The sequence below is a fragment of the Lactuca sativa genome, chromosome 2 (assembly GCF_002870075.4).
Source record: "Lactuca sativa cultivar Salinas chromosome 2, Lsat_Salinas_v11, whole genome shotgun sequence".
In the NCBI taxonomy this organism is placed as follows: Eukaryota; Viridiplantae; Streptophyta; class Magnoliopsida; order Asterales; family Asteraceae; genus Lactuca; species Lactuca sativa.
In genome coordinates this window covers 49,417,497-49,429,333 of record NC_056624.2, presented here as the reverse complement: position 1 = coordinate 49,429,333, position 11,837 = coordinate 49,417,497, and the positions used below count along the sequence as shown (strand labels likewise).

At 36.7% G+C, this 11,837-nt stretch overlaps 1 long non-coding RNA gene across 1 annotated transcript; it reads left to right on the top strand.

Annotated features, from left to right (window-relative positions):
- The first annotated feature begins 7,181 nt into the window (after positions 1–7,181).
- On the top strand, positions 7,182–11,385 carry LOC122196681 (uncharacterized). The gene is made up of 3 exons (XR_006188704.2): positions 7,182–7,377; positions 9,907–9,972; positions 10,563–11,385. It is a non-coding gene; the product is annotated as an uncharacterized LOC122196681 (long non-coding RNA).
- Positions 11,386–11,837: the final 452 nt, after the last annotated feature.

Sequence of the window (11,837 nt, the reverse complement as noted above, 5' to 3'; positions counted from 1 at the left end):
TTATGGCACGAAGTGAAAACTTTTCACTGATCATAAGAGTCTCCAGTATCTCTTTAATCAGAAGGAACGAATATGAGGCAACGACGCTAGCTAGAGTTACTCAAGGAGTACGACTGTGAGATACTTTACCACCCTAGTAAAGCCAATGTTGTCGTTGATGCTCTCAGTCAAAATGTAAATCTTGAAAGAAAAAGGCCAAGAGCGTTAAGAATCAAGGTTTTATCGACGATTGTGGAAAGCATCAAGAAAGCTCAAGAAGAAGCTTCCAAGAACAATGACCGGAAGGAAGAGCATTTAGGAAAAACGTTAGTCTTCGGTACAAACGGTCAAGGACAGAAGGTATTCCAGGATAGAATTTGGGTACCTAAGACGGGAGGAATAAGAGATCTTCTGATGGAAGAAGCTCACAAGACCACATACTCGATTAATCCGGATAGCACTAAAATGTATAGGGACCTAAAACCCTACTACCGGTGGCCGACAATGAAGCTCGATGTTGCAAAGTATGTGGCCGAATGTGTAACATGTGCAAGAGTCAAGGTAGAACATCAAAAACCGTATGGGGGATTAGAATCTTTATATGTACCTATAGGTAAATGGGCAGACATCACCATGGATTTTGTGACTAAACTGCCTAGAATGAAGAACGCTCACCACATGATTTGGGTAGTCATGGATTGGTTCACCAAGAGTGCACACTTCATAGCAGCCAATGAGTGATGGTCTATGGATAAGCTTGCAAATGCTTACGTGAAGGAAGTTGTAAGACTTCACGGTGTTCCTCTAACGATTGTATCAGATCATGATAGTCATTTCACATCAAGGTTTTGGAGGAGTATACAAGAAGAAATGGGTACGAAGTTGTGTTTTAGTACAGCTTACCATCATCAGACTGATGGTCAGAGCAAAAGAACGATTCAAACATTGGAAGTTATGCTGAGAACCTATACCCTGGAATTCCAATGTAATTGGGATGAGCACTTACCTCTGGTAGAGTTTTACTACAACAATATTTTCCACTCAAGCATCAAGATGACACCTTCTCAAGATTTGTACGGATAGAAGTGTTGTAAGCCGTCTAGTTGGATTGAAGCTGGATAAAAGCAATTTATAGGCCCTGAGATAGTCCATCAGACTGCTGAAAAGCTGAAGGTGATTAGGGAAAGAATGTTAGCAGCTCAGGATCCTCAAAAGAGCTATGCTGACAAGAAAAGACGACTGATGACATTCGAAGTTGGAGATTCGGTTTGCTTAAAGTCTCATTGTGGAAGGGACTGATAATATTTGGGAAACGAGGAAAGTTGAGTCCATGTGTGTTATTTGAGGAAGTTCACAACAAAAGTTCCCGACATAATTCCAATCTCAGAGTTAACGATGGATGAAAATAAGAGGCTAATCGAAGAGCCCAAGGTAATCGTTGACCGTAAGCCAAAGAAGTTGCGACGCAAAATGGTCAATTTAGTGCTTGTCCGTTGGAAACATATGAATGAGTTGAATCTCACCTAGGAAACAGAGAGTGACATGATGAGTCGCTATCCACATCTGTTTGTTGACGCATGATTCCGGGACGGAATCATCCTAAGTGGAGAGAATTGTAATGCCCATGTTTCTGGGCTAAGCATTAGTATAGTGATGTAATAGTCAGGGTCAACCATTATAACTTGTTTTGAAGTAATAAAGATGAATTATGTGCGTATTATGTGAATTTATGTGTTTTATACTTGTTTACAACGACGTAATAAATAAAGGGTAAAAATAAACGTAAAAAATAAAATGTTAGATAAACCCGATATCGATGAAGAAAGTTATAGTGGTCGTGACAAGGATTTCGGATATATAAAGAATGCCGAAATCCAAATTATAACGAAAAGGTTATGGCATGTCGAAGTTTCGCGACCAAACCGACACGACTCTATGTGATGTAAAAAGTGAATTTTTGATAAAAATACTTTTTAGCCTTAGCGATCTAAACAAAAGTTGTAGTATACATTAAACCGAGAGTGTGCATAAAAAGAACGTCCAAATCTGACTTCGTATGAGGAAGCTACAATTTTTCAAAGATTTAGCATAGGAGTACACAACCCGGAATTTGAATTTTAGATCGGTCGATTTTTAGCCAAAATAATCTAAACAAGAAATGAAGATATAATTTATAGGATTTTAAAAATAAAAATATAGTAAAAAACGGAGCTCGTATGCGACAGATATGGACGAAACTTAGTCCCTACTTTTCGAGCGCAGCGAATTCGATATAGTTTTGTAAATCTGAGATAGAATTAGAATTAGCCGACGGATCTAAATGAAAGTTATAGTAGTCTTAAATACCAACGCGTGGATATAAAGAACGTCGATAATAGAGCTCGTATGTTAAAGATGTGGACGAAACATAGTCTCTACACTTCGAGCGCGATAAATTCGATACATATTTGCAAATAAGAGATATAATGAGAATTAGCAAACGGGGTCTAAATGAAAGTTGTACTACTTGTAAATACCAACATGTGGATATAAAGAACGTAGAAAACAGAGCTCGTACGCGAAAGATACAGACGAAACTTAGGGCCTACTCTACGATAAAACCCCTATAAATAAAGGGTGAATCCTTCATACTTTCTTCACACCATAAGCCTTTCTTTCTCTCTTTAACTTCTCTCTAGACTCCCAAAAACCCTGTAAATCCCAAGTAACCTCAAGATGCTAAAGGAAAGACCCGGAGCGCCCGAAGGCTCCGAGAAAAAGAGCTTTTCGGCTCAGAAGGTCTGCTCTAGCGAAACAACGTTTTTAGCAAAACCCGTTGTAAGTGACACACATCTACCCTACCTTAAATATAGCTTATATTTAAATATAATATTGTTATTATGGACCTTTAAATAAGATTTATCAGTGATTCAAAGGCATTATACTATTTGATCTACTTATGGGGATGGTGTCTAGGCTGAGATTTAGTGAGGTGTTTAAAGTGGGATTTCCAAACAATATACTTCGTATACCAAACAGACCCTGCCTCCGATGTGATCCTACCTGGTTGTTCCTTGCTTGATAAATCATGAAGTATACTTTGATTTAATATGATTCTAGACTAACAATTAGTCACAATAAATATTAGACTAAAATCTAGTGGTAATAATACTAGGTTTCGTCGAGGGAAATCATATTGTTAAGAAGCGAAGTGTTGCTCGAATATCGAGTCATCACTTTAACAAGTGAGTGCATAGTTACTTTCACGTTACACATAGATATGAATTATTTTATATAAATTACGTGCTATGTGTGCATATTATCTGTTTACTTGATATCTATGTTGGGTTAACATTTCTATACAATTTTTAAATGATTTAAACTGTATATATATATATATATATATATATATATATATATATATATATATATATATATATATATATATTTTATATCTACCAAATTTTGGTGTAAAACATGGGTAGATGAAATAGACGATGTGTGAGAGGCCTCGATATTGACGATGATCTAGTCATCTAGCGAAGTATAAATGACGATCACAGACTATTCTAGACAGTACGATGAAATGCTAGCAGGCTCGCAACATGTAGGTGTTTGTGTACTCCATTCCCCTCATGGTTTCCTTACGAACATTTATTGTTGAGGAACCCCCTTATCAGTAATCTCCATCCCGATGATAATCCTTAGGAAAAGTCCCTTATGTTAGGTGTTATAGGTACACAAAGTGAGGATAACGGGAACGAGTAATGAGGTTATTGTTGGTTGATGAAATTAATAAACTTATTTATTGTAGGGTGAAAACCCTATGTACTCACCAGGCTCTGAAGCCTGAACTACTTAGTTTCTTCTATTACAGGTAGTGGCACTCGAGCATAGATGTGATGTTTGGTTGAGGGATTACGGAATTTACAACTGATGTAGGTCATCTTACCGAAAAGTTGTTTCGTAGCAAGGCCTGTTTTAAAACAAGTGACGGAGTGCGAAAATGTCATCAACAAGCTACACTCCATACTTCAATATCTTAATATTCCTACTACACGCTATCAATATGAATTAGTGTAAGGTCCTAGAAACAGGATCTTAACCAATGATTAAGCAATCTAACAGTGAAAAAAGATGATAATTGAGAAGAAGAATAATAAATCAAAGCTGGCACACGTTTGTATTCAAAAAAACATCTAGTACAACTTTGATAAGGACCGTAAGCACAATGCATCAACAATAACCAACAGACACAGACTGATCCTATATATAGGGGAGAAAACATGACCATAAACTAGACTTGGCCGAAAACAGGTTTACGGCCGTAAACTCACCAAAAACACATCTTTTGCAAGACTCAAAGAACAAAAGACCTATACATCCAAAAGCCTATCCCAAACCATAACATGGACCCTTCAATCTCCCCCTTGGTTTGGGGCTAGATGTAGCTCAGTCTCTTTCAGTTATAAGCACGTCGGACCCTCCCATTGCCCTTTGCCATATCTCATTTTCAATAATCTCAACCACCATTGATGTGTACTCTTCAGCGGCAGGTTCGAAAATGTCTTCAGCAACCTTGATCTGATGTAGGGCCAAATGACGAATATCCCACTTCCCAAATTGAAGTAGGTCTTGTTTGTCATACAAGCGAAAGCAACCATCCTTGAACTTCATGACACCAGATGTAGTAGTTTCATCAAAGACCCAGTAATGCATGTTTGCGAGAGATCCATCACTAAAGTTCTGCAGCACCGGAATCTATCTGACTTGATTGGTTGGTGGCCACATAACCGTCTGAAAAAGATGTTTTGTCTTGGGATCCAGTACCTTAGGGAAGTTCTTAATAAATGACTCAGTAGTCTTCATACTAGAGAATCCCTTCTTTACTTGATCCTCCAAGAATCCCTTGAAATGATTTTCCTTTGGATCTCCATAAGGATTTGCAAATGGAGCACTTGCTAGTTCTAAAAGATCAACCCTAGTCCAGGAACTGAAATCACGGAAGTCTATTTAGTACTCCACATTTTTTCTTTTTCGTTTCGCTAACCACATGTTTAGCCCATCATGATAGCCTCATGAGAAAATTCAGGTCCTATCACCATACTCGTGTCCAAATTTCTTCCTTTCAAGGTCAGTGACGGTGATTTTCGGTTGATTTCCAAGAGCATTCTTATTAGAGGATTTCTTGAAAAGAAGTTGCTTTTTCTTGTCAGAAGCTACTAGCTTGGCACGCTTGAGTGCAACAACGTTTGGAGCTTGAGCGGGCTCCTTGTCGAATCGATCAACAATCGTAGTTCTTCTTTGAGTGGGTGGGTCAATAGGTGGTTATTGTACTTGTTGAACAGACTGGCCAGTGTTCGCATTGTGAACTGAAGACTTGAATTTGTCGCCAAATTCTTCTGCGAGTTTCTTCTTAAGATCAAAGTAACTTGTAGTCAAGGCTCCTAAATGGGTTTGTAGATCCGAAATTTGCTGAGTTTTTAGGGTTTTATCCACGTTAAATCTGCAACCTGAATTTCAAGTTGGACCTTTTCAGCATCAAGATCTGCCACCCCGATATCAAGCTCAATATTTTTCTGATTCATTACGCTTATTTCCTTTTGAAGGTCAGTTATGGTGGGATCATCCTATTTTGAGTGGCCATCCTCAATAAAAATTCCCTTAGCTCGGGAGGAAGGCATTGAACTTTGTTCGTGGGCCAAATGTAGAGCAAGCCTCTCAGAGGCAACATCATGATAGGGCCTAAGAGGAGATGATCCTGAAGGGACTGAGGAACCACCAGCTTCATAAACTGAGTTTCGTCCGACATTGGATGGAATAGGAGAAGTAGAAACAAAAGTACTAAATGGTGGAGTTGAGAAGCCTTGAGATAGTTTAGGCACAAATACCCCCGGTCTGGGATCAAGTCTTCTCCTATTAAATGAGGGCGAGCAGGTCTGGGTTGTCAAAGGTTCACTCACTGATGGCTCAATAGTAGGAGAAACATCCTTTGAGGGAGGAATCTTTGAATATGTCTCCATTGTAGTTAAAGCTTCAGCCGTTTGTTTTGGAGAAGGAGGCGTAGTCTCAAGAACGTCTTCTGACTCCCTTATCTTCGTTGCTGGATGAGCAACATCATGGATAATGTCAAAGAAAGTGTCAAGATCCTCATTTGACAAGATATTTTCATTTCCTCCAAGGTCCAAGGAAATATCATACTAGTCATAGCCCGTAAGATCGAAATCATCAATATAATCAATTCTTTGTTGAAATCACTCTCAACCTGTATAGCGTGAAGGTCATGCTCTTCAGCTACAATGGCAGCAGGTGTAGCTTCATCATCTTTGTGATCAGAAACTGTAATGACATCATCTTATGAAGACACCTGTTCTGAAGATACATGTTCTGAAGACACTCTATCAGAAGACCCGTGAGATTCGTTGTCTGATTGTTGATGGTAGCCCCTCTGCTGCTATTCACTAGCACCATAGTTCTTTCACCATTTTCCCTTCTGCCAGGCTTTGGGCAATCTCTGGCGAAATGACCGGGTTCATGGCAGTTGAAACAGTGAAGTTTGCCTTTGTTGAGTCCCAACTTCTTTTCTGCATTCATGCCCCAGTTATTTTTGCATGTCTTTTTGGAAAACCATTGTAACGCCTTGTTTCCTAATTAATTATCTCTAGTTAGGGGTTTAAGAAATAATTTAAATAACTTTATAATTTGAATCGTATTTCTAGTTGGGATAAGTGAATTAAACGAATAGAAGGCATTATATTGATTTAAAGAGATTAAGTAATAATTAATAATTAAAATAAAATGCGACGATTAATCATTTTGATTAATTGAATGACTTAAATGAGATAATAAAATATTTGAAGGAATTTTAATTAAAAAAAGGATAAATAATAATAATAATAATAATAATAATAATAATAATAATAATAATAATAATAATATTATTATTATTAATAATAATAATAATAATAATAATAATAATAATAATAATAATAATAATAATAATAATAATAATAATAATAATAATAATTGAGAATATAAGTCCAGGGGCTAAAGTGTAACATTGAAAACACCTATTTCATTAAGAAATTCGGATCTAGGGTAGATTATGGTAGTGACACTGACTTTAGGGACTATTTGTGTGCTTTTCCGAAAATATATCTCCTTGCTCCTTTATCAGAAGCAGCGTGCACAGGAGGATCTTCACCCCTCGTTTCTTGTCTTAGCATATCAAACCCTAGCGAGAACATTGTGTGTTTATGTGTGTGTTCGAGTGTGCAGACACAAAGAAAATAGAGGAAAAAGACCAAGCTGAGAGAGGGAAAAAGAGAGGCTGCCAAGGTCACCGGCCAGAGCTGCCATCGCCTGAGTTCTTGTAGCTCCGCCAGTTGACGCAAGAGAAAGAGGCGAGGAAGGAGTGAGGTATTTATTTCATTGATTCAGCCTTGGAGTGATTCAATAGTTCCTTCTTGCTTGTTTCATTTCAATTTCTTTTCGCACACCACACACACATAAGCACCACTCACCACCTGTGGTAGTGGCAGCCGCCGGGAATGGCTCAACGACCACCATGATATCAATTGGTAGGTCGTGAGGTTACTTATAAGCTGATTTCCTTGGCTAAAATGTTATATATTGCAAGCATTTCATTCAAGTTTCTAGTTCTTTACTTGTGTAGATTGATTGGTGTAAAGGTGTGTGTACACTAAATGACGACCATATCACCACCATCCAATGTGGGTTGATGGGAATCTCTATTCCCAATTATGTTTTGGGTCATTAAATGCTTAATTAGGTTGTTGATATTGTCATATTCTTAGGTAGAGTTCATTGCAAATATCCTTTCTTCTTTCTTTGGATTTGCTCTTGGTGTGAGGGTTTTGACAACCCAAGGACCACCATGACTCCACCATGTCACCACAACTTCATGGTGGTTGAATGGTATTTTTTCCTTTCAATTAAATATGAATGTTATGTACTTAATAGGTATGATTTGAAAACCAAACTCATAAATCTCTTCTTATGAGCTTAAGGTGAAAAAGAGTAATGTTTTAGCCAATTTCTCCAAGCTCTTAATCCATTGAGTCGTTTATGGTTTGGTATTGAATATTGTTGGTTTAATATCAAATTTAACTGTTTTGATTGATTTTGGACTTAACCATTAAGGACTTAATGAGTGAAGTGGATTGCAAACTCATACTTAATGGTTTTGCTAAAATTATGAAATTGTTCACTAGCTTTGAAAAATTATAATTAAATCTAGAAAACTCCAAATTACATGAGGTTTCTACACTAGCTTTGAAATTGTTCACTAGCTTTGAAAAATTATAATTAAATCTAGAGAGCTCTATATCACATGAGGTTTCTTCCAAGAGTTTGGTACTCGTGTCTAGTTTATTACCTAAAATTTTCAAAGTCTGATTCTACACACAAATGTTATGTACTTAATAGGTATGATTTGAAAACCAAACTCATTAATCTCTTCTTATGATCTTAAAGTGAAGAAGAGTAATGTTTTAGCCAATTTCTCCAAGCTCTTAATCCATTGATTCGTTTATTGTTTCGTATTGAATATTGTTGGTTTAATATCACATTTATCTGTTTTGATTGATTTTGGACCTAACCATTATGGACTTAATGAGTTAAGTGGAATGCAAACTCATACTCAATGGTTTTGCTAAAATTTTGAAATTGTTCACTTTGAAAATTGATAATTAAATATAGAAATCTCCAAATTACATGAGGTTTCTACACTAGCTTTGAAATTGTTCACTAGCTTTGAAAAATTATAATTAAATCTAGAAAACTCCAAATTACATGAGGTTTCTTCCCAGAGTTTGGTACTTGTGTCTAGTTTATTACCTAAAATTTTCAGAGTCTGATTCTACACACAAATGTTATGTAATTAATAGGTATGATTTGAAAACCAAACTCATAAATCTCTTCTTATGAGCTTAAGGTGAAGAAGAGTAATGTTTTAGCCAATTTCTCCAAGCTCTTAATCCATTAAGTTGTTTAGTGTTTGGTATTGAACATTGTTAGTTTAATATCACATTTAACTGTTTTGATTGATTTTGGACTTAATGATTAAGGACTTAATGAGTTAAGTGGAATGCAAACTCATACTCAATGGTTTTGCTAAAATTTTGAAATTGTTCACTAGCTTTGAAAAATTATAATTAAATCTAGAAAACTCCAAATTACATGAGGTTTCTTCCCAGAGTTTGGTACTTGTGTCTTGTGTCTAGTTTATTACCTAAAATTTTCAAAGTCTGATTCTAAACACAAATGTACAGTTTTCACTTTGAATGCACGTTGGTCCATAAATTTCACTAATCACTTTGGTCATTTTGTAAAAATCATAACTAAATATAGGTAGCTCCATTTTTAATGAGATTTTTCCATAAATGCTAATATTTGTGTATAGTTTTAGTGATAAATTGGGCTTCATCTGATTCAATTCCTAAGATATATGGAATTGGAATGTCTTGAAGGTTGGTCGAAAAAAAAGTGTTGTTTTCATTAGTCATATTGTTAATTGTGTAATTAAATCTAGAAAAATCTAAATTTCATAAACTCAAAGGCTGAGTTTAGATGGAGGAGTCTAGTTGGTCACATGTTTTTTCTATGGAACGGTTCTCATCCCTCCTAAGGTGTTGAAGACTGTTTTTCGTGTGGTCCAGAAAATGGACAATTTTTATAATCAACTTGTAAATCTTTAGAATTCAATAGAAAGTTAACTAGAGTATGTTTCCCATGTTATGAAAAGATAATAAAATGTATTATAAGAATTAATATCTGTCTTTCAATTGTTTGGGGGTTATGTGAGGTTTAATGTCCCACAAAACCAATTGCTACAACGATAATAAGAACGAAGAAGAAGTATATTATGAAGTATTAATAGGTAATATGCGGATATGAGCTAAGTAAGGATTATTGATGTGATTGTAGGTGTCTTAAGAGCTGGAGACCCATCTTAACTACTTATGCGATTTTCATCCTATGCGACTACTTCAGGTGAGTCTCCTAACCGTTTGAATGGGTCTAAGGCACCAATGCCGGCCCATTTAGTTTATGTATGATAGGAAGACTTGGGGGTTAGCCCTAGGCATTATGCATGAAAGACCAGGAGGTGGCACTTGGCACACAGTATGCTATTGTGTATGGTAGGGAGACTCGGGGGTTAGCCCTAAGCAATATGTATGAAAGACCAGGAGGTGGCTCCTGGAACACTATATGTTGATTACCTAAGTAGAGTAGTGTGTATGCTAGTTGTCTTTGTGATGCTTGCATGGAAGACTAGGAGGTGTTAGAACTTTCCTGTGAGACTGAGGGGGTGGCCCCCGGCTTCGCAAGAAAGACCACGTGGCGGCCCGTGGCATAATGGCAAGACTATGTTTGGCACATAACATCTTTACTGATTATGATATATGTATGGCTCATGGTTATGTATGACAGTATGCAAGTATGTGTTTATATGCTAGACCGTATCTGGTTAAAAGAGACCGAAAGGGTAGGCCAGGACCTAGATATACTAGGCAGTATGTTGATATATATGGTATGTGGTATTTGGGGAACCCACTAAGCTTCGTGCTTACGGTTTTCAGATTTGGTTTCAAGTACTTCGTTTTCAAAAGGAAGGAGCCGGCTCGATCGCAGCGCATCATACTATGTTTCCGCACATGAGATCATTGGTATGTCACTCTTATATTGTTTTAAGATAACATGTTTTGATTATTAACACTTTGGTTTTGACATGAGATGTTATTATGGATGTTTATATACTTATGGTTTTATATTAACTTATTTAAAAATGAAATTTTTGGCCTTGAATTTTGGGAGGTTACAACTATTTAGCTCTGAACACAGCCATAGCAATTTGCCATGTTATGTCCATTTCTTCAACATCTTCTGGATGAATTTGGTCCATATCAACAAATGACAATTAAGGGAGCAGCTCACGAGCTATAAATGCATTATAACAATTTACAAGACCAGTTGCAAAAGCCAAATTTTTAGCATTTTCATTGGGAGCTGAGTTGGGGCAGGAGCTGAAACAACAACTGGAACAGATGTCTTTGAAATGGAAGCAAGTTGCCGGTAGGACATTGAAGAGTGAGAACTTTGCATAGATGGAGTGGCATATGATGATGGTTGGTAAGCAGCAAATAGTTGAACTTGAGGAGTGGTGAAAGATGAAAAGGCATTGTTGGTTTAAATTCCCAGATTCGCAGTGGAGTATGAATTGACATGGTTGATCTCTCTCTGCTTTTCATCCAATTCATAACCATTAATGATTGCCATGGTTTCAGCTAAACTTAGACGATTTATATCTTTTGTTTTCTTAATCACAGCAACATTGATATCCCAAGACCTTGGCAGAGAATTTAGCAACTTTTTGTTTATTTCTGACATAGACACAAAAATTCTGGTTGAACTCATTTCAGTGGTGAGTGTAGCAAATCACTGCAACTGAGCTTCCACGGTTTCTCCAAGGACATAGTTGAACATATTGAACTTTGGTCTCAACGTATCCTGACGGCTCTCTTTCATGTCTTTCTTTCCTTCATAGACATCAATCAAAGCTCCCACAGAGATTTGGTTGAAGTGTATTCTCTAAAACCTTGTGCAATCTCAGGAGATAATGCCATTGTGAGTGTAGCCAATGCCTTTTCTTGCTCTTCAATTTTTTCAAAGTCATCATCCATGTAGTTTTCAATTTTCTTGTCAGTGATTGTTCCGTCTTCAAGTGTTGTGGTGATATGAATTGGTCCTCTTAAAATGCTTCTCCAAATTTTGAAGTCTTTCATTTTAATGTATTTTTCCATTCGATACTTCTATTCTGGAAATCCCTTAGCAGATAGCAATCGAGGAATTCGAGT